This window comes from Sander lucioperca, chromosome 10 (assembly GCF_008315115.2).
Source record: "Sander lucioperca isolate FBNREF2018 chromosome 10, SLUC_FBN_1.2, whole genome shotgun sequence".
NCBI classification, from domain to species: Eukaryota; Metazoa; Chordata; class Actinopteri; order Perciformes; family Percidae; genus Sander; species Sander lucioperca.
In genome coordinates, this window is record NC_050182.1 from 18,044,468 (window position 1) to 18,067,124 (window position 22,657).

The 22,657-nt window shown below is 40.7% G+C and overlaps 1 long non-coding RNA gene and 1 pseudogene across 1 annotated transcript; both read left to right on the top strand.

Annotated features, from left to right (window-relative positions):
* The first annotated feature begins 17,475 nt into the window (after positions 1 to 17,475).
* On the top strand, positions 17,476 to 19,983 carry LOC116043298 (annotated as a pseudogene).
* Positions 19,984 to 21,009: 1,026 nt separating this feature from the next.
* On the top strand, positions 21,010 to 21,797 carry LOC116043348. The gene is made up of 5 exons (XR_004103446.2): positions 21,010 to 21,034; positions 21,121 to 21,185; positions 21,322 to 21,355; positions 21,536 to 21,592; positions 21,706 to 21,797. It is a non-coding gene; the product is annotated as an uncharacterized LOC116043348 (long non-coding RNA).
* The last annotated feature ends 860 nt before the right edge of the window (positions 21,798 to 22,657 follow it).

Below are 22,657 nucleotides of genomic sequence, written 5' to 3' on the forward strand. Positions count from 1 at the left end.
CTCAGAAAAACATTCTAGAAGAAATACGATCAGCTCCATTTTTCTCCGTGATTATGGACACAACACAAGATGTTGCTAAAGTTGATCAGATGAGCCAGATCTTCAGATATGTCATAGTTGAGCGAGATGCTGTCGGTGTTGCCACTGATGTTACGATCAAAGAGTCCTTCACTGGATTTCGTGAAGTTAAGGACTCATCGGCCAGTGAGCTTACTAGGGAGATTGTTGCGTCTGTGGAGGGAAATGGCTTAGACCTTTCCAAGTGCAGAGGGCAAGGGTACGACGGTGCTGCAAATATGCGCGGCATATACAGTGTCCAAGCAAGGATAGCTGCCAATGAGCCAACTGCCGTGTATGTACACTGTGCCTCACACAATTTGAATCTCATCCTTAATGATGCGGTGAAAATACAAGAAGTAAGGCAGTTTTTTGACATTGTTGAGCGCATTTATGTGTTCTTTGGGCACAGCATAAAGAGATGGGCAATGCTCTCAAATAAAACACACAGTGACGACACAAACAATGACTCCAACATAACACTGAAAAAGTTATGCCCGACTAGATGGTCCTCACGTTACGATGCAGTAACCGCTCTGAGACATCGGTACAATGATGTGATGAAGGCATTGGCAAAACTTTCACTGACAAGCAGAAATAAAGATGAACGGGACGAGGCTGCATCGTTGAAACAGGCAATGGAGAAATTCTCATTTGTTTGTCTTGTTGTCCTCCAAAGCAAAATCCTGGAGCGAACTAATGTGATATCAAAACTTCTACAGTCCAAAGACATGGATCTCGCTACAGCAGTCCAGCTACTGGACAGCGCCATCAGAGACCTAACTGTGTTCCGACAACATTTTGAAGATGCCAAACAAACAGCGAAGGGCCTTTCAGAGAAGTGGGGAGTGAGCAAGGCATTTGAGAACACTCGGCTGAGAAAAGTGAAAGTGCATTTTGATGAGCTGTGTCAAGATGAACGTTTAGCAGATGCTGAGTCTTACTTTCGCGTCCATGTGTTTAATGCCTGCCTTGATATTGTCATCTCTCAGTTGACCCAGAGATTCACCGACATTGCGACATCACGTGCTGTAGTAGAGGGCCCGCCTTGATAATCCTGCTTAGGGGCCCGGTGTTGGCTCGTTACGCTGCTGGTACTCCATAACATTTTAGGGCTGATCTTAAAGGAAGATAAAGGAAGATGGATGTCTTAGGCACCTCAAAGCTAGCTCTCAGGTCTTCAAAACTTAACACACCTTCATCATTGAATAGCTGGTCTAGAGTATAAATACCTCTGTCACTCCACTGGTTATAAACAAAAGGTTTGTTACTAGACATTAAGTGTATGTTGTGCCAAATTGGGGTGTTCAAATGCCACTTATTGGTGTAGCGTAGTTGCTCCTCCACCTGTTTAAAGTTGGTCAATGTGTTGGTGATAATAGGGCTGTAGGCTAGCATACACTTTTTTGGACACACACCTGTAAAGGCAAGGTATTGCAGTCTTAGACTTCCAGTGAGGTTTTGCTGTATATCTCTCCGTGGGACTGTAGATGAGGATTCCATCCACACTCTGAGGGCCCGTAGCTGAAAGGCTCTGTGGTACACTTTAAGGTTGGGGAGGGCCAGGCCTCCCATGTTTATGGTACGTTGCATGGTAAGTATTTTAGCCTAGGTTGTTTATTATTCCAAATATACTGCCGAATTACGGTATCAAGTTTCTTCCAGAAATTTATCGGTGGGGGTAAGGGGATCATTGTACTTAAGAAATTCACACGAGGAACTATGTTCATTTTAACAACAGCAATCCTGGAGCGTATAGTGATGCCGGCAGCACAGACCAATTGGCCAGATCTCTTTGAACACTACTTAGTATAGTTTCATAGTTGTCAACTTAGGACAACTCGCTGTAGCGATGCATGAATGGTGAAGCCCAAATATGTAATTTTGCTTTGGGTTGGTATTGTATCACTAATAGCTGATGTCACCTGTCCGTTTGTTCAACAGAAGATTAGATTTATTCCAAGTGATTTTATAGCTGGAGATTGAGCCAAATTCGTTAAAGATCTTAAGAATTTTGGAACAGAGTCCTCAAGGTTATTGGATTTAATCTGGACATTACATATATTTATTTTGCCTTATGGCCTGGTTCAAGAGAGACTGCAAATAGCATGGGAGATAGCAGGCATCCCTGTCTCGCGCCCCGTGCGATGGGGAATGGCTGTGAATGCAGGCCATTGGTTGAGACTATGGCTGTGGGATTCGCATATAAAGTACGCACCATGTCAATGAATTTGGCTCTCAAACCAAGCCTCTCCATTACTTGCCACAGGTAGTTCCATTCTAGGCGGTCAAAAGCCTTTTCCGCGTCCAGTGATAAAACTGCTGCCGTTGTTGGGAGGTTTTTGGCTTCTTCTATTACATGGAGTAATCTGCGTATATTGTCTGCAGCTTGACACTTTGGTATAAACCCTGATTGGTCAGGATGGACTAGCTTCTCGATGAAGCGTTCTAGGCGTAGTGCCAAGACTTTGGAATAAAGCTGAATATCAGTCCCAATGAGGCTGATGGGCCTGTAATTTGAACACTCCTTAGGATCTTTGCCCTTTTTGTGTATGACCGAAATTAGTGCAGTGTTGGTTTGTTGAAGAAAGGTGCCCCTCTCTATGGCCGAGGTTAAAGTTTGTAAAATGATAGGTCCTAGTGTGTCAAAGTACTGTAGTAAGAGTTCTGATGGAATTCCATCCATGTTTTCTTTTTCTTAGCTGTTTTTAACGCTGATTTGAGTTCCTCTAACGTAATAGGTTGACCCAGTTCTTCTGCCTCCTCTGGGTCAAGAAGAGGCAGGTTTAGCTCTTTTAGGAACTTTTGGCACTGCGTCGGATCCGGATTGCAGGAGGATTCATACAGCTTTGAATAAAAGGATTGGAAAGTGGCGGTGATATCTTTAGGATTCGTTGAGATACCTCGGTCCGTGCGGATGCTATTGATAGCAGCTCTGGACTTGCTTTGTTTTAATTTCAGAGCAAGCAATTTGCTTGGTTTACAGCCGTTAAAGTAGTAATTTTGCCTCACTTTGTGCGTTATGAATTCAGCTCTCCTTTTTAGCAAGTCATTTAGCTCTGCTCGATTTGTGACTCAAAGAGTATGTGTAGATTTAGAAAAACAAGTCTTAAGCGATTGCTCTAACGATGTACAACGTTCTTCCAACTCCGCAATCCTTGCCTCTCTCTTTTTCTTCATTTTTCATTTGCTGCAAAGGAAGATGTGAAATCTCTAATAAATCGTTTAGCGGCTTGCCAAATGTACACCGGGTCCGAAACTGAGCCAGCATTGATTGATATGAACTCCGCTAGTTTGGCTCCAAATTCTATATTAAAAGCTGTGTTTTGGAGAAGGGAATTATTGAATTGCCACCTTCTAGATCTTTCTCCTAACATATCACAACGGAATGTGGTTATCAGTGCCTTGTGATCAGCTGCTGGTTCTATTGCTATCGTGTGGAACATTGCCTTAAGCTCACTGGAGCACAAAAAATAATCAATGCGGGAATGGGTGAGGTGACGTATGGAAAAAAAAGGTGTAATCCTTGCTAGTAGGAGTGTGCATTCTCCATATATCTGTAAGATCATGGGATTCCACAACTGCATTAAACATGTCCGATATGTGTTTTTGGGCTTTCGTGTGATTGACCCGTGATCTATCCTGATTTAAGTCTAGTACTGCATTCATGTCTCCCCCTATAATTAGTAGTATAATTCATTGAGAGAAAGCAATTCATTGGTTAGGCGTGGGAAAAAGCCTTCATCATATGTAGCCGGTGCATATACTGAGACAAAGGCTATTTTCCTCCTCCTTATCGTAGTACATATATATATATATATATATATATATATATATATATATGATATCCTGTCTTTACTACTTTTGTCTATGGTGAGTGTGCATCTCCGTGACAGCAGCACAATGGAGCAGCAACTTTGAAATATTTATTTTGTAGCCGATTTACATCTCTTTTACACAAATGTGATTCTTGAATAAGCGCCACGTCTATGTTCTTCCTTCTTAAATAGTCCAGGAATTTAGCTGGTTTGATCAGCCCATTTAGCCCCCTGATGTTAACAGAAAGGATTGAAAACTCAGCCATCTTCAAAATTTACACGTATATATGTCTTGAGAATTCACTGATAAATTTGTAACAAAGGGTGAGCTGTTAGATCTAAGCACAGTGTAGTGAAAACACAAAACATAAAATAAATCCCCTAACCTTCCGAGACCGCAGAGTCCCTTCCCTCTCTGTAGGATACATCAAACGCAGCTCGCACAAAAAGTCAGCTCAAAACTGCCCCTCCTGTCTAAAGTCACAGGTTAACTGAAACAGGTCTAATGCTTTCCTATGTTAAACATGAACAATGTTACAAAAAAAACCTTAAAACTAAGTCCCAACCATCTATTAAGTTCTGAAATAAACTGTATGAAAAACAAATCAGCCGTGTAGGAGTAATAGACATAGAATATAAAATGCAGTCAAATCAAATGCTCCTTATAACTCGGCTCCCAAGCTCATACATTATAAGCTATTACGCTCTGAAATAGCCTATGTGGGTAACAAACCATGTAAGAGTAGTAAATATAGATTATAAAATAAGTGTTTATCATGTTCTTAGGCTGTGTAGATTGAGCAGTCCATGTCCGTCATGTTTTCAGCCTCATCAAACATTCCCCTAAACGTCAGGTTGCCAAACTTACATGCGGTGTCCCCGGTTGAACTTGCAATGTCCCAGATACACTAATCCACAGTCATCGGGTCCGCCCACTCGCTTCCCGCCCCGGAGGTCCCCACGCCGCCCTCCGGGCCCGATGACAGCTCCCAGTCCGGTCACGAAGCATCCAGCGCGGGCGTCAAGTCCCTTTCCTTCATATCCAAATTCCGATAGAACTTGTCCGCTTCCTCGGGTGCAGTGAACGTGAACGTTCTCCCTCCGTGGTTTACTCTCAGAGTTGCCGGATAAATAACAAAGTTTGGGATGCCTTTAGCATGCAGCTTGCGCTGCACTCCTATAAATTCCTGGCGCCGCTGGGTGGTGAAAGCGCTGTAGTCAGGCTTAAAGTGCAGCGTGGCGTTGGAATCTCGAATCGGGCCTTCCTGCTGTGCCTGTCTTGCCCCCTGAATAATTGCCTGACAGTCCTGGTATCTCAGACATCTGAGAATCAGCGTGCGTGTTCCTGTACCCTTGCCGTAGATTCTGTGTGCCCTGTCAATTTCGATGGTAGCCCTGTTCTGTAGGGATGGAATCCATTTTGGCAACTGTTTTTGCAAAAATCCAACTGGGTCATCTTTCTCGCTGCCCTCATTCAGTCCGATGATCCGGACGTTATTTCTTCTCGATCTATCTTCCAGTTCAGCCAACTTCAGCTCAAATTTCCTCTGGTCATCAAAACAGGCCGTCACCGTGTTTCTCATCTGTCTGCTGTCCTTCTGCGCCTCGTCTAGTCGCTGAAATAGATCTCTTACTGTAGTTTCCTGCCTCTCCAGCTCTGTTCTGATGTGTTGAAGCGAGGTGTCAATTTCTGCTAACGCCTCCTTCACTGCGATGCGGACCGCTGATTGAAGCCCGCTTTGTTGCCTTTCCAGAACCCTGGCCATGGCCGCCTCCATACGTATGTCCGCGTTAGCATCTGAAACCTCGCTAGCCGTCGCCATGCTAGCCAAGTTAGCAGAATTCTTTGCTCGGTTAAACTGCAGCGGGGTCTGCTTTTTCGCTCCTGCAGGCATTCCACAAAGTTACCGTGGTAACAAATGAAAGGATGGACGTCGAATTAAAAAAGAATAGAGCTGGTTAACAATGATAATGCGGAGATGGGACGAAGAGCCTCAGCCTTGAGCAGCCATGCGAGTCGTTGGTCACGTGATCTGAATGTCAATGACTTTGAATTCCGCATATGAGATTTTACTGAAGATGAGCTGGATCCATTGACCACCCTAGGTGAACAATATGAGAAGAGGAAAGTTAGAATGTTGAGACTACATCTATCATGCAAAAAGATTGATGCAGAAGAAAAACTGAATGATGCTACCTCACCTGGTGAATCACAAAATGCAGTGCCCCTCACAAGGAAATTACCCTGTGCAGCTGCTGCTTCTTATGGAGCTGCTTCAACTACAGGGACAACCTGTGGATCTGATTTCACAACTGGAACTCCCAGAACAAAGGCTAGCACATGTGAACCTTCAAATACAGTAACTTTACTCTCAACAGAGAAGGACATTTTTGAAGAGGATGATTTGATTTCTCTTGATGACGAGATTGTGACTGGATATGGTTTTCTTGAAGATAACTGTGAACTGTGGACCTTGATGATATCCTTCCAATGGACCTGCTCCCAGAGGAACCTTGTCAACCATTTAAGACCACCAAGCTAAGGCTTCACAGGGGAAATGTTTTCAAAGATCTCAATGCTGCCTTCAAGAGTGGTTGCGTATCTCTTGATGATGCAATCTTAGAGATTAAGATGGTATTACCCAATGGTGTCACAGAGAAAGGAGAAGACACTGGTGGAGTTCTGAGTGATGCTCTAAGTGAGTACTGGGAGACTTTCTTTATGAAATGCACTGCCGGAAACATACTGAAAGTACCCATGACAAGACATAACATGAAAGATGAGTGGGAGAATGTAGCAAAAGTCATGGTCGTAGGCTACAACATGGTGAAGTACTTTCCCATAGTATTGGCCAAGCCCTTCCTCTCCTACTGTCTTGGACTTGAAATCATGGATCATCATTATCTGTTTGCAGCTTCCTTAGAAACGGTTCCCACTGACAAAAAGGAAATTGCCGAGGAAGCGATGAAAGACTTCAAAAATGTCTGAGGAAGAGAGGAATGGTTGGATTTCCTCGAGGTCCATGACGTTAAAGTTCTGATCACAGAGGCAAATGTCAGGATAACCTTAGTTGAAGTTGCACATAAAGAAATAGTGCAGGATCCTGCCTATATTGCTGAGTGTTGGAGCAGTGCCTTGAAATGGCTGAAACCTCCCCCAGGAGGAGTAGATGAACTGCTGGCCAGCCTCACTCCTACACCCAGGAAGGTTGTAGCCATGCTACAACATGAAACAAGAGAGAAAATCAGACTCAGATTGAAAATCTGTGATTTATTTAGTATTATATGAAATACTTGCCATTAGTGTAGTTCATGCATAAGCATTACCTTGCAGTTCCGTAGTCAGAGTTCTGGCCAGGTTCTGACTGAAATGGTAAGCTTGCGACAGGCAGTAAACGGAGTCTACTAACTACTACCAACTACAGTAAATAACTAAACAGTTTTATTTGACCAAGACTATAACTAGATCCATTATAATAAAAAAACCCATTATTTTTCATGTCTTCAACAGGTGCAGACCTCCTCGTTGCCAAAGATATCCATGTCCGATTCATTGAGCCGGAGAGTACCTATACAAGAAGACCCCAGTCCCACACATGCGGATGCGTTTTGGAAGTCCCAAACAACTATGCGTCATACCCTGAGGTGGCGGAAGAGTTCACTAATGTTCTTGATGCAAACATGTGGGTGATGACATTATTTAGTGGTAAGTGATAGGTCAGACTTCAAGGCAAAATTAATAAAAAATGTAAACATTTTTTTTACTTTGTTAGACAATTATCCTGGTCATATCGTGCACTTATTTAACAATATCTGCCAAAAAAGTTGTACTTCTTTTACGTTATAAAGGGCTGGGCGATAAATCAAATATATTTTTAATTGTGGTTTTAGCTTTCAACAATAATGAAAACAGGATAATTAATATAAAACAATTGTGTCACATTCTGTTTCACAATGATACTCTCATTTCTTTATACTGACTAGAGTATGTTGTATATATATATGTATGTATCTTAGGTTTCCGAACTGTTTTTAAAATAAAATGTTAAGCGGGTTTTCAACAGCTTTTGAGCAAAATATGTTAGTCAGATTCAGGGCATGAAGTTAACTTTTTTGACCACCAGCCACTGTGGCAGGTGGATTTTTAAATCCACCTGCCACAGGGACTTTTTACCAGCCACTTTTTTTTTGCGTCATAAAGGTGAAAAACAGGAATTGCTGTGACTCTATGATCCTGTCCTGTCCTATTGATGGTAGCCCGCCTTGATAATCCTGCATAGGGGCCCGGTGTTGGCTCGTTATGCCACTGCATATAAGAGATGAGATGATTGACAAAATCAGGAGTAGCCTACGCGCACCACAACAACAACCAAACACTGGTGAATGCGCACCATAACACATGAATGTTTTTTTGTATAGTTCTTAAAAATAAAAAAATAAATAAAAAGGAAACTTGTTTTGGGGAGAATAATACTTATTACTATTAATTCATTATTCTGGGCTGAGATTTTCTAGGAACTTTACCAAAAAGGCTCAGGATGCTGCAAATGTTGGTAAAATATGAAAAAGGCTGGTGGATTTAAGACACAAAATAATTTATTGGATGAATCAAATATGAACATATCTGTCATTGTCAGTGGCTTGTTAATCTTTACATTGTTAGTTAATTTCCTATCCTGGCCTGGGACACACATTCATATGGTTTGATAAAGTACTTATTGGACTTTAACTTATCATTGCACTTACAATAACGTAGCTGTCCTCAATTTAGGTCATCCTGTACGTCTCATCTGCGTTTTTTCCTGCATCCACCATGTGCGTTTGTGTGTGTGTGTGTGTGTGTGTGTGTGTCTGTGCGTGCGTGTGTTTGTGTGTCTGTGTCTGTGTATGTGATTGTGTGTGCGCGTCAGTCGCGGGGGAAACGGAGCAGTCCCGCCCGCTGCAGCCGACAATTTGAAACAGCAGCGCTGACTTTAGAGTGAAGAAATGTTCCAGCGTACATTGATGTTAAAATGTCTACATGTTGGCAGGACGGTCTGAAATGTTTTGCACGGTCTTTCGCTGTATGTTTTGTTGGTAAATGTGAGATGTTCGAGTCACATACACGTCTCGTCTTCATATCAGAAACTAGGAAATTAATTTGACCCGTTCTCACTTCCGCTTGGTTAGTGGCTGCACGTGGGATGCTGGGATTGTGTGAGTAATGAAAATGCGATAGGGGGCCCCGGCTGTCAATCAATGTCTTCTAGTGATGCGGGCCCCTGATTGGACCAGGCCTGTAAGCAACCGCGTACCCTGCTTACCGATAGTTACGAGTCTGAATCACTCAATTCTCATTGGCTACCCGCAGGTAGATTGACAGTTTCACCCGCCAATCACAAAAGTTACCCGCATTTGGCGGGTGGGCGGGTGCCAATTTCATGCCCTGGTCAGATTACACAGACAAATGCTGGAACATGGTTGTTGTACTTGTGTGACTTAAGGTACTAAACAAATAAAAACCAGCATATGTTTCCTTCTTTTAAGTCTGCTTGTACGCCTTCCTCACTGCAAATAAAACTAGTAGCGTTAGCTACTGTTTTCTTGCTTACTCTGGCACACACCAGAAAAAAAACGTATAGTCGCGCACCCTTCACACGCAGGCTCAAGACAGCCAGAGCAAGCACTGCTCAGAGCTCAACTTCGGTAAAGTTAGAAAGATATTCACAGATTTGAACTTCCAGGATAAATTACTCTACAGCGAAATGTTATTAAATCATAAACGACGTATCTTTCCTACCGTAGTGAGGTTAACAACAAGCTACAAACTCATTTTCATCAAAACGAGCCGTCCTCAAACCTGGAGAAATAAGATTGGTCTCAACGAGCAGCCGGTGGTGAGACTGCAGGAGGACGAGTGCTTAGGGACCGTCTACAAACTACAACACCGAAAAGAGATACAACAACAATATTTATTAATTTAATGATTAAATCAGGTAGTGTCTCCAAACTTACCTCAATTATAACTTGTCTCCTGCTAGTTGCTATACAGCACTTACTTTAAAAAAATAAGCATATTCATAATTTTGGGGAATATGTTTTGCCGAAAACATTTACTATTTTAATAATTAAATAGAGTTGTGTCTCTAAAGTTACTTCACACATAATTAGTGTTCTGCTGGTTGTACTACATCACTTTTCAAAAATAGCCATATGCAAAATTTTGGGGAACATCTTTTGCCATACTTTATTTTTTTTAATATATGTCATAATTACAAAGAGGCATGTCTCCAAAACTACTCCACACATAGACCCCCCCCCCCCCCCGCTGCTGGTTGTCTGAATTTCTTTTCAAAGTGCACCAGATTGATGCATTTAAATGTTAAAATAGAAAGGACAGAACGTCCCCTCCGACCCGAGTGCAGCGTCTCAGTGCCAACAGTATTAGGTGGCACAACATGGATCCATTGCTAACATCTGAACTAACCTGAGCATCAGAAAGGGCAGGGAAGAAAAACTCTTGAGGCCATACAAAGTTTACGCCCTTTATTGATAAATAAGGGGGTTGTTGGTGGTGCTGCTGCCTTCTCCCGAAGGTAGCGGCATGAGCCAGCCCGAAGCCCGAGGTGGAAGTGGGTTAGCAGGTCCGGGATGGCAAGTGGCAGTTATCCCCGAAGCTCTCCGCAGGCTAGTGGTGCTGCCAAACCCGCTGGCGGCGCCATGACTGCTGCACTGCGGGCGGAGATGAGAGCCCAGCTGCTCTAAGGCTATACAGCTGGCTTCAAGACTGGCTATCATTTCCTGAATGTTCGTCCCGAAAAGTGACTCCGGGAGAGGTTGGTTCAATACAGAGACCGAGCGTCAGGTGTCTGTATCCCACCTGAGCTGCACACAGACCGGCTGCAGTCAATGGCAGAGGTTGTCATCTCAGCCAGCATCAGCTCGTTCCTCTTGTGAGTTTATTTTTTTGTTTATTTTTATTTGGACTCAAAGTTGAACGGTCTCCTTTATGTTTGTTGGTCCCCTATTGTGAGTCAGCAGTAATAAAATGTAGGCGCCTAATTAATGTACACTTTCTTTGCATCTTTCCTCGTTGTAAATTCCCAATTTGCGAGTACATTGGAACGCAACATAATCGGCAGTGAGAAGCTCCACATGCGGCAAAAGGGTGGAAATAACTGGAAATAAACGTTATAATTTAGGACGGGAAAGTCGTCCCAGACAGTCAGATTGTATTACTTGGTAAAGCAACAAATACAAGTGCTTTCATCAGTGGGTCATATACTAAAACACCATTGTTTCAACTCACTTTTTGATAGATACGTAGGTACCTTTTAGACAATTAATACATGAAAATATTACAGACAATAACTTTAAATGAAATCAACCTTGCCATAAACAACATGTAAAATAACAAAGCTCCAAGCCCAGAAAGGCTCTTTTCCTCTTACTTTAAGACAAGGCTCCATTAGTCTGCTTTAAGATCAATTTTTTTATTGGTTTTATATTTTTAAACATACAGAACAGACAAACACAATTGAACAAGAACAACAGCCCTCTCCCACCCCCCACACTCTGCAGTCTTGAGGAAAACAAAAACAAACAAATAAACAAAAACAGAAATCACACCTCTAATTGTTGTGATGCTGCGTTTTTCCATAGGTCTACAGTCGATGATTTGGCCTTTTTAATCCTTGCTGTAGAGAGCTCAAACATAACTATGTCTAGAAAATACGCCAACCACTGTTTTATACAAAGCGAGTGGGGGGGGGGCCAGCGAGTCTGCTTTTAAAAAAAAGACAAAGATCCTAACCAGGCCTGGGTTAAAATAATCGTAAAATCTTAAAATCCCAAAATCAATCTTTTAAAGCTATGCATTTTCACCATGGATGTGGTGAATTGACCCCCTTTTTGTGGGGTGCATTATAAAAAATATTTGAGGGTTGTTTCTTGCTTGTACAATTTATATTGTTCTCTGAGAATCTCTTTTATCCAAGCAACATTGGTATTCAGTTGGTAACTGAAATTTACCTAACCTTATTGATATTGAATCAAATATGTAATCAAATCAGGGCCTTGGGGACGGAATTGAAAATGGAAAAATGGAATTGGAAATACCCATCCCTAATCCTAACCTTTGTGGTTCTTACAGACCCCTAAGTTTGATACGTCTGGAAGCTAAAATCCTTGCTAAGGCTTTGGCTAGTCGCTTGGAAATAATTCTTGGGGTGAAATTTTTTTTAAAAGGCTAAAATAAAGTTTAAAACCACCTAGGTTAAAAGGAGTCTAGGACTCCATAAAAAGGCTATCAGGTTCTAAAAATCAGGTGTGAGCCGAGTAAAAGAAAAAACACAAATCGGAATTAAAAGTTCACAAAAAATGTATTACAATACATAAAATAAAAATCCCAGACCAAAGTCACATATGGTGTTGGTCCTTAAAGTGGCTGTATGTTTGCTTTCAGTTAGTGTTGATTCTAGTGGCCGCTTTGGACAAAAGCGTTAAGTGTTTTTACCACACCTGCTGTCGTAAAAATTTTCTTTATGGTGCTGTATAGTACTGAGTTCCTCATTCATTTACAATAAGAGAATACATTACAGATATTATTACAGACATTTCAAGTAGGGCTGGGATGATTCGTCGACGTAGTCGATGTCATCAACGTCATCGATTTACGTAAATGCGTTGACACAAATAATTTGCGCTGACGCGTCACTAAATAAAATAAATAAATAAAACTTGCGTGCAATTAATTAATGTAATGCGGAACTAATGTAATGCGGAACTACTGTTAGATGCGCGGGTTCTAGGGACACCTAATCTGTAGCCCCGCCTTAGCTCTGAAGCTAGCCAAGCTCTCCGCCTACATGCAGTTTTTTGTCAGGTTGACGGTCCAGTGAGTGAGTCAGAGATAGTAGCATGAAAGGACGAGTATGGCTAGTAGTGGCGACCCACGAGTTACAGGACCTGCCGGCCTCTTTAAGATCGCAAGTTTGGGAAAACTTTGAGACTGTATGGCTGCAGCCTGGAGCCTCCTGTGTCATGCCCTCCCGCCGGTTTTGAATCATTAACAATGCAGTAATTGTCTCCATCTGTCGAAAGCCCGACAGAGATTGACTTGACTGAGATTGACTGCGTTTTTGCCCGTCATCTTTTACTTTCCCTTTTTAGCTTTTAGTTGTTCTTCGTTTCTTTTTTCTTGTGATGGTCCTGCCCCATTATCAGCCATAACTACTACAACAGATAACTTCTAAAATAAAATTAAAATACAATTAGGCCTATATAAAATATAGTCTCCTATAGTCTCCTGAATAAAATAAAATCTCCTGCTACCTTTTACCTGGCTGGATATGCTAACACGGGCTTTTCTGGTGTTACAATGACATCTGTGAACCATCAGAATCTGTGCTCTGTAGTGCCGTCTACCTGCTGTAAATCCGTTTGTGAATTTGTGGGAAAAATCAGACCCGGGCAAAGGCTTTACTAAAACGTATATAAAAATAGGGTCTGTGCATGGTTCAAAAGGGTTGTACTTAGTGTCTTGATTAATTCATAGGTGTGTTTTGAGCATAACATGCAAGAAACCAATCAGAGTGTCATCTCCCATTCCCTTTAAAAGCCAGGCGTGTCTGGACCTTGGAGCATTGCTATTATGATGGCGGATTTGCACCATAATATTTTTATTTAGGGACTGTTCGGTATTTATGGAATGGAACAATAGGGGAGGGTCATATCTTTTTATTAGGGCTGTCAAACGATTACATTTTCTTAATCGCGATTAATCGTTGAATTTCTATAGTTAATCGTGATTAATCGCATGTTTTATCACATGATTAAAATTCTATTGTTTTGCATTTCAGAACAGTTTTTAAGTACATATTAACAATGGAAAGCCATTCTTACCAGTGTATCTTGATTGGGAATCAAATGAATGCAAAGAAAGTGACTTTACGAACTTGATTTTAAGATTTGTATTTGTTTATTATATATTTAATCTAGTCACACATTTGAATTTAACAACAACTTTGAATGCACCACGAGGCTGTAAGTTATCAGTTTCATTGAACACACCGTCTGTGTTTTTCCGACAACGGCAGCTGCAGATTGTTACATCCCGGTGTTGAATCTGTCGGTACACGATCCGTTCTGCCTGCACGATCCGTTCTGCACATGCGCAAAATGTTCGCGCATGCGCGGTTGTACGAGGATTTACGACACTGCACGATCTGTTCCACGCTTCCAGTCGACAGCCAAGCTAACGTTAGTTTAGCTAACAGCTAATTCGGCTAACTGCTAGCTGATTGTAGCGGTCTGCCATTAGCCTCCACAGGTAAGCTAACGTTAGTTTAGCTAACAGCTAATTCGGCTAACTGCTAGCTGAGACAGCATGTAATAACTTTAAAAGACCCTCAAAATAAAACTTGAAAATAAACGTTGACATATATAATAAACACCTAACATATATAACAGCTGTTACGTCAGTTCTACTTTACTTGTGCTCATTTAAAATACAATCACTCAATACTTGTCTTTATTGTTATTACTGTGAAGTCTTAATTTAGCTGTAGCCTGCTTTTCCCATTACGTTTGAGTTAACGTTATTTTAGACTGAATCTAGCTGTCAGCTAGCGGTTAGCCGAATTAGCTGTTAGCTAAACTAACGTTAGCTTCCCAGTGGAGGCTAGCCATAGGCTAGCGTGGAACAGATCGTGCAGGTCGTATCCTCGTTAAAACAGTATTATCTTGCGCATGTGCAGAACGGATCGTGCAGGCAGAACGGATCGTGTACCGACAGAATCCTCTACAGTGAAATACAGTCACACTTTACACCGTTTAGTGTTAGCTGTCTGCTGACGCAGAACCGTGTTTAATCCAGCTACTAGCTAGCGGTAGGCTAACGTTAGCTGCTGTCGAGTGTAGCGTAGTAGTAGTGTACTAGCATCATGTGCAGCAATGTTTCTGTTGCCTGTAACGTCTGTTTCAGAGAATCAGAGAGAAGCGCAGACATATCAGTGGCACCAGAATGAGGCACCGAAATCTGCGTTGCTATTCCTGCAGCAGCAGGATGTGTTACGAGGAAGTACGGCAAAATAGTAGCCTGTTAGGCACGACGCAAAGCTGAGTGAAGTGAAAATAAATTAATAAATGGCGGCATACGATTAATACGATTTAAAAAAATTAACGCATTATGCTTGACTCTTAATCGCATCGCGATTAACGCGTTAATGCTGACAGCCCTACTTTTTATTCTTTGTTGAGTGGAGGGTCATCCAATTTTTTTTAGTCTAGAGGGGAGGGTCACCCAACTTTTGTATTCGTAAGAACAGCAACATTTCAAAATGGCTTGTTTGGTGCATATTTATCCATGTAGCTCCATGTAGCCCTCTCAGTCTCTGCCCCTATTGCTAGCAGATGGGTCCCTCCCTATTTAGTCAGCCAAACAATTTGAACTGTAGCTTTAGAGACCGTGGGATTTCCCAAACTGAATAAATCCCGCTCGCACATATAAACACAAAACTGCTTTGCTAGCTCCATCGTGTTGTAACTAAGACATCTGATGAAAACATAATTTTATTCATTAGCATGATTGCCGTACTGTTTAGTTCAAAAACATCCAAAATACCGTACGCTGTGCATAAGCCTAGACGCATTTTACTAATGTGCTGTTAAAATAACAATGACAATTTTCATTCACATTTTCCGTGGAGCTGCATTGGCTTTGTTCACTTAATGCTGTTAGTTGATATTCAGTTTGATTGTCAATTCTCTGCAGCAGGATCTGTGAACCTACCTCATCTGTGTCTCAGGTACATGATAGTGAAATACAAGGACAAAGAGACCCAGCAGAGAGACCCCAAGACCCACCCATGGACAACCCTCCCTGCAGAGTGAGCCGTGCAAAGTTGCCAAATGTACTTTGTCCTCACTGTAATGTGCAGTTCCAAAGAAAAAATATCAAGAAGCACATTTACAGACAACACACAGATAAAGCTGTCAGAGATATCACTGCAAATTCCCATCTAGATGCTGTATGCATTGATGAGAAGAATGGTATATATGCTGTGAAAAAGTCGTTTCTTGGACCTTTTATGCCTCTTCATGTCCAAAAGAAAACCTGGGGGAAAGAGCACCAAATCAAGTGTGAGTCCAGTGAGTGCCAACAGGCCAGTGACTTTGCTAAGGAGTGGCTTGAAAACATTTCTATGCCATCATGTCCGCTCTCTTGACTACTGTTCAGCTAATGCCACCGATACTGTACTGAGTGAAGAAACTCTGACTGATATGGTGGAAAACAAGTGGTTTGGAGAAAACAGGAAGCGGCAGTGTCTCCAACTCCAGTCACAGGCAGCTACTGCCAGTGTGCCAGTCTCTGTTAATGTCACCTTGAAATCAGAGCTGAAACGGTACATATCAGTCTATGAACCAAATGTAAGCTATTACAGCCGACTGGGACGAGTCGTGGTGATATATAATAAAACAATGAATAACTGGCATTGCCCAAGTTCAGAACCAAGAATGTCATGCATTCATAAGTATGTGGCCAAATGGCATTTATTTGAGACACAGAGGCACCTCTTCAGGAAGGTACGGAGCACAGAGAGGACATCAGAGACGACTGAACATGAACTATTATCTGAAAATACGGGCATCACATATCCTCCTGAAGATGACAGACTAAAAAAAATGGTGTCATACATATACTCTTCCAAAAAATACCCATGTCCAGGAAACATAGTTCTTGGCCCACAAGTTCTCATCACAAGTCAAGCACAGATTGTGTCTTTGACTGGTGTTCTGAAAGGTAAGCTAAAATATTTTGTTAACTTGTTTTTCAGCATCACTTATTCCCCCACAATAAATAGACTCACGCCCCACTCCTCTCCTTTCAGGTCTCAGCACTTACTGCAAAGAGTGTGGCCAATGTGGGATGCTTTACAGATACCAGGAGTATAAGGATGGTTTGCATAACTTTGATGATGGCGTAACCATTTTGACCTTCAATCTGTGCATGTTCTTACGGAACTCACTCCAGGTATGTCTGTGTGTGTGTGTGTGTGTGTGTGTGTGTGTGTGTGTGTGTGTGTGTGTATATATATATATATATATATATATATATATATATATATATATATATATATATATATATATAACAAAGAATATAATAATGAAGCTAAACATGTGTTGACATCCATTAGGGCTGCACAATATTAAGAAAACGTGATATGCGATAATGTTCAATATTGTGATTTTTGATTGAGTTTCTTCGCTCACATGTACATGTGTGAATACTGGCATTATAATTATAGCATTGATTGCAGTTCAAGTAGTCTTTTTCGTTATGTATATAGTGCATGTTGATATTTCAATGAAGGTATAAATCGATATACAGCAGCCCTAACATCCATTGTGCCATTGTACAATAAATGCTTTATTTGACCTGTTATCTTTATAGGCTCACACAGCCGTTGGGCGAGTTTTTGATGCCCTAGAAGAAACTTTAAAGACTGCTTTGCCAAGCAGGGATCAGCTTCTTCATGCGTATTTGCATTTTGAAGCTCTCACAGCACATGAATACAAATATTCTTGTGTGAACTGTGGAAACTTCCCACCTCTGGTGGTGATGGATCTCCACAAAAAGGGTGTTTTCAGCATGCCATGTAAGTGTCTTTAATGGCATAAAATAAAACAGAAATTATTGATTCAACATTATATTAGTTAATTTAATAATTTTAATTAGACATTGACATTTTTGACATTGTCTTGTGTGACTGTGACTATTCTTTTAAGTCAGTGATATTGAGCCGGTCCCTGAGGATTTCACAGGGGAAGTGAACGTTGAAGATTTCTGGGATTCTGTGTCACTAGAGATGATTGCCAGAGGGCTTACATCAAGTAAGTGTAATTCTTTATTTTGTTTGTGTAGGTTTCTATTTTGGATTCAGTAAAAAAAAGTATTAAAATCAGATATAAGTAATGTGTGCTTATAACTGAAAAACACTGCAACAAAAGTATATTTTTATTTATCTGCAACATATCTTTAACAGCTATGTAAACTACATTTGTCCAAACTAATGAACTTGCTAAACTCTTTTTACAACATTTTATTCTGATTAACAGGTAACAGGAAGAATCCTTTTACTGTCCATCCCAGCTATCATTTTTTGGGCACCTTGGATTGGGCGAGGCACACGAAGGTCCAACACTGTGCTAAACACAGAGTTTTTAAAAGCTCAAGGTCCAAGAAACTCAGCAGAGGCAGATGACATCAATATTACTGAAGACAGACTCTCAAATGAATTGATGAATTTGAAGGTATCCTTCACATAGTTCGTATCACCCTTTATTTTGTTCTTTTCAAAAAAGGCCTCTCACTGAATCTTTGTCTGTTATAGGCCTACAAACTGCAGGAGAGTTGTATGGAAGCAAAGTGCCTTTTTGATGCAGTTGAATAGATTGAAGTCACAACAATAGACCTAAATGTTAGTGGGGATAATATTACACATTGTCAACCCACGTTTACTGTATTTATTCTTTTCCTTGACCTACACAGGTGGACGCAGTGCGTACGCTCTGTAAGGAATGTGACCCTTGCGGTTCTAAGATAGATCTCATTCTGCGCCTCAGAACCGAAATGCAAAATAGACAGGCCTACGACAAAGTGTTTCAGAAGATCTGGGGAGCATCAGGTGACAGCATTACATTTTTCTGGCTTTGCCACTTTTATGCTATCACTGGTCATTCTTGTAAATACATATTAACTTTACATTTACAGTATATACTTCTTATTCCTAATGGTTTAATCCTTTACTATTCTTCCAGGTGGTTTGGCTGCCATCATGTGTCCCTGCGGGGTTTTGTACAGCTTGAAGTTTAACATAAGAGCAGAAGGCCCTAGAGACTTTGCAGATATGCTTCTGTCGTGGAAACATATGCCCAATATATCAGTGTATGACTTTGCACGAGGTCTTGTAAACCACACCAATGTGAGAGTGCCAGAAAATCCACCATTCCAGCCAAATGAAGGCCGTCTTGCTCCTCCAACCCCTGAGAACATACAGGCTGCCAAGAACCGAACACTGAAGACCCACCTTCCGTGGCTTTTGGAACCAAACACTGAAAACTTTGAACATGATAGTCATCCGGTTACCAAATCCTCTCAACATTATGTCTTGTGTGACAAGCTACATGAAGGTAACAGCAAGGATGAGAAAGACATTCTGAGGAGGATTGAACATGTACCGGAGCTTGCAGGTCAACTCAACAGCCAAGTAGCTGAACAGTTCTTCGCAAAGATGCGGAAGAACAATTATTTCATCAACAATATGTCGCCTTCAGCTCACATTTTTCTGGTGCGAAACATTGTTCATCACCACAATGGATGGAGAGAGGAGAGACAAACCATTGAGAAGATGAAAAGAAATGTGAGGAATGTCAGTATCACACTGGACACACTTGGGAAGGCAGTAGCAGGTAACATAAGTATAACAGTAGTTTAAAATGTAGTGTCACAATCCAGTCCAGGATGTATTTGATCTACTGTTGATTGCTATGTTTAGCTCCACAGACTTCAATGGGCACTCAGACTTCATTGGAACCCACAAGAAATCTTGCTGGTAGGACTCATTTAAACAGATTTCAGATACTGGGGTTAATCATTTGTTAGGCTTGAAAAATAATCTCTTTTTACATCTTTAACCTGTAGGAACAACTCCCGACAGGGAAACTTTCCTGTGTGACATACAGCCGCAGAGATCATGCTGGGGTTTGAAACCTAGTCCACCACAAAAAAATATGGTAGGTTTGATTTCATACTGTACATACACAAAGTTGGTACTCTTAATTTATGTGTGTGTGTGTGTGTGTGTGTGTGTGTGTGTGTGTGTGTGTGTGTGTGTGTGTGTTTTTCTAGCTGAAATATGTCTTGGACCCCAAAAGAAATCCAGATGAAACAATTATACGAGCCCAGTTTACCAAAGTGCAGCAAGTTACCTTGCAACGCAGAGACCTTTTGACTCTGGGCTTGGCACGGGAGTTGGAGGCCACAGTAAGCACAACTTTAACAAGTTATTTGGGTATAGCACACTGTTTTTGCCTTGTGTTTATATTTTGTTTATTTTATGCTCCATACGGATAGCAAATTGCTGTTTTCAGATAATCACCCAAATTGCACAGTCACAGGTAAATTACTTAGTTTGAGATATACAGCATACAATGATAAATTTTGTTGTCTATCCAACTTAGTTGAATTTCAAATCATGTGTCATCAGCAAAAGGATGTGTATGCAGTGGATTGCTATGTTGTACCAACATGGCTACCACCACATTGTCCAAATACCTCGTCTTTCCCCGTAAATATTATTATTATTATTATTATTATTATTATTGTTATTGTTATTGTTATTATATATATTTTTTTTTTTAATAGTTATATTGTTTAAAAAAATAAAGGTTCAGATCTGTTCTGCTTTTCTATTTCTTCATGATTTGTCTTTCAGAATGATATGGCAAACAAGGATTTTGTCCTCATACCTATTTGGAAACCAGGACACTACATGCTCTGTGTGCGTCTGCAGTTTTATTATTACCATTACTTTTGCACTGATTTACTATTATAAACTAATTTATCCTTTGTAGAAACCTATTTTATCTTTAATTTGAGAAATTGTATTACATTTGTTTACGTTAAAATTCCTAAAAATATATGTGTACAGGTTTTGAAGCTGAGAGAGAGACACATTCTTTTCCTAGACTCCTTATTCCATAAGCATCCGGAAGCCTCAGTTGGCTTTGGCGATCAACGATACATTCAGATTTGCAGGTTTCAATGGCATAAAGTTCAGACGTTCAATCCATCCGTTTTGGATTTAAAGTTGTCAAAGTTATTCTAGGTGCTTTTGGTCTGTTCCTGACCACATGAAGTTGTTCAATAACCATGCTGCTGTGGTATGTTCCTTACCACATTTACAGTTCCATTTACTAAACTCTTGTTCTCAGCCTGGTCATTACCAATCCTTGAATGACTGCTTTCTGGAGTGGCAATGGTCAGGCTACCTTGGGTTTTTAATGACCCTCAAGTACTTGGGAATATTGCAGTATTAAGGGTTTACGTATACAATTTCAAAACTGACTCTTTAATGTCAAATATGGAATTTGCTGGGGCAGATTTTGACTTCACAACTGTAAGTGCCCAGAAAGTCTACAGACATATTACAGTGCACTGTTTTTGTAAAACGTGACTTCATTGTTTGAAATATTGTATTTCTAGGCTGACATGGACACAATCAGGACATGGTGGTGCCTGTTGCTCCTGTCTGGTCATTCAGTTGTCAGGTGTGTCTGATTTCATTATCACATGTACAACTGTAACATAAAAATGAGTAACAAAGCCAAAATTATACATATAGATCAAATTACTATTCTTCTTAATCTCTAACATGTAATTTAAGAATCTGTTTCTGTGTTAAAGGTTGGCACAGAAAAGGAAAAATGAAGATCCCATCGTAAGAATCACATTTTGATAGTCATTAGTTGTTAAGTTGTGACCTGCATGCTAAGGGTTATTTATTATATGATTTGATTCATTTTGGCCCAAACCTCCCACTTCATATGCATACTTTGTACTGACTTTTAAATATTTATTTGCACCCTGTGATGGTTAAATAATTGTTGTCTGTGTACAGATAAAAGCAGATAAGGAGGAGGTAAAGAGGCCCAGGACAATCCATCCTGAACAGTCGGTTAGTGTGAATGAAGTAAACTTGATGCCTTGTACATACATACATACTGTCAAAATACTACAAACTGTCTACATAATGAATTCTCAAAATAAGTGTTAAATGTGTTCATTCAGGAACCTGTTGACCTGACCAAGGAAATGGGGATTCTGGAGGTCAGAAAGAAACTACCATAGCATGAGACATAAAATAACATCAATGTTTCTGAACTTACTTACTTCTGAAGTAACCTGACTTCCAATCCAATCCAATCTCCTCTCCCTCTGTCTCAATGGGGCCAAACAGAAGGGATCTGTGAACGCCTTACTCATCCCTCCCATCTTCCATCTGAACATTTTGCCAGAGTTTGCACTACAGTTCCTCCACTGGAGTGTTAAAGGGCTAGTTCTTTTTTTATCTAATTCATCACAAAACCTATTCAATATTTGCACTATATTTTGTTTTGTTGGGCGAGATGTTTACCAAAAAAAGCTGCCTCATGACCAGAGAGGAACACTGCACTGTGTAAAGACAGTAAGTAAAGTACCTTACTTTAATTAGATTACATTTAATTAGATTGACCAACTGCTACTTTGCTCATTTGAAAGCCATGATGTCTCTCTTTCTCATGGGTTGGCCAAATTCTCTGGGCGGGCAAAGCAGAGAAAGGGGAGGTAACCTCGCTTGTTATGACCTCATAACAAGCAAGATTCCAGATCGGCCCATCTGAGCTTTCATTTTCTCAAAGGCAGAGCAGGATACCCAGGGCTAGGTTTACACCTATCACCATTTAAAGCCAATTGGAGACCATAGGCAGGCTGGGGGGACACATATTAATGTTAAAAAACCTCCATAAAGTGAAATTTTCATGCCATGGGACCTTTAAAACATGATATATAGTTTGTATTGAATCTGCTCATGTTTTTTATTGTAACTTTCCTTTTGATCAAAAATGATACAATGAGAAAAACATACCTCAAGATATATAAGTGTAATAACAAAGGTATTCAACAGTTAAATACTTAATAATTACAGTAAAAGAAATTACGCTTTTGAGATATCGGCAGCAAGTGATCGACCTACTGTAGC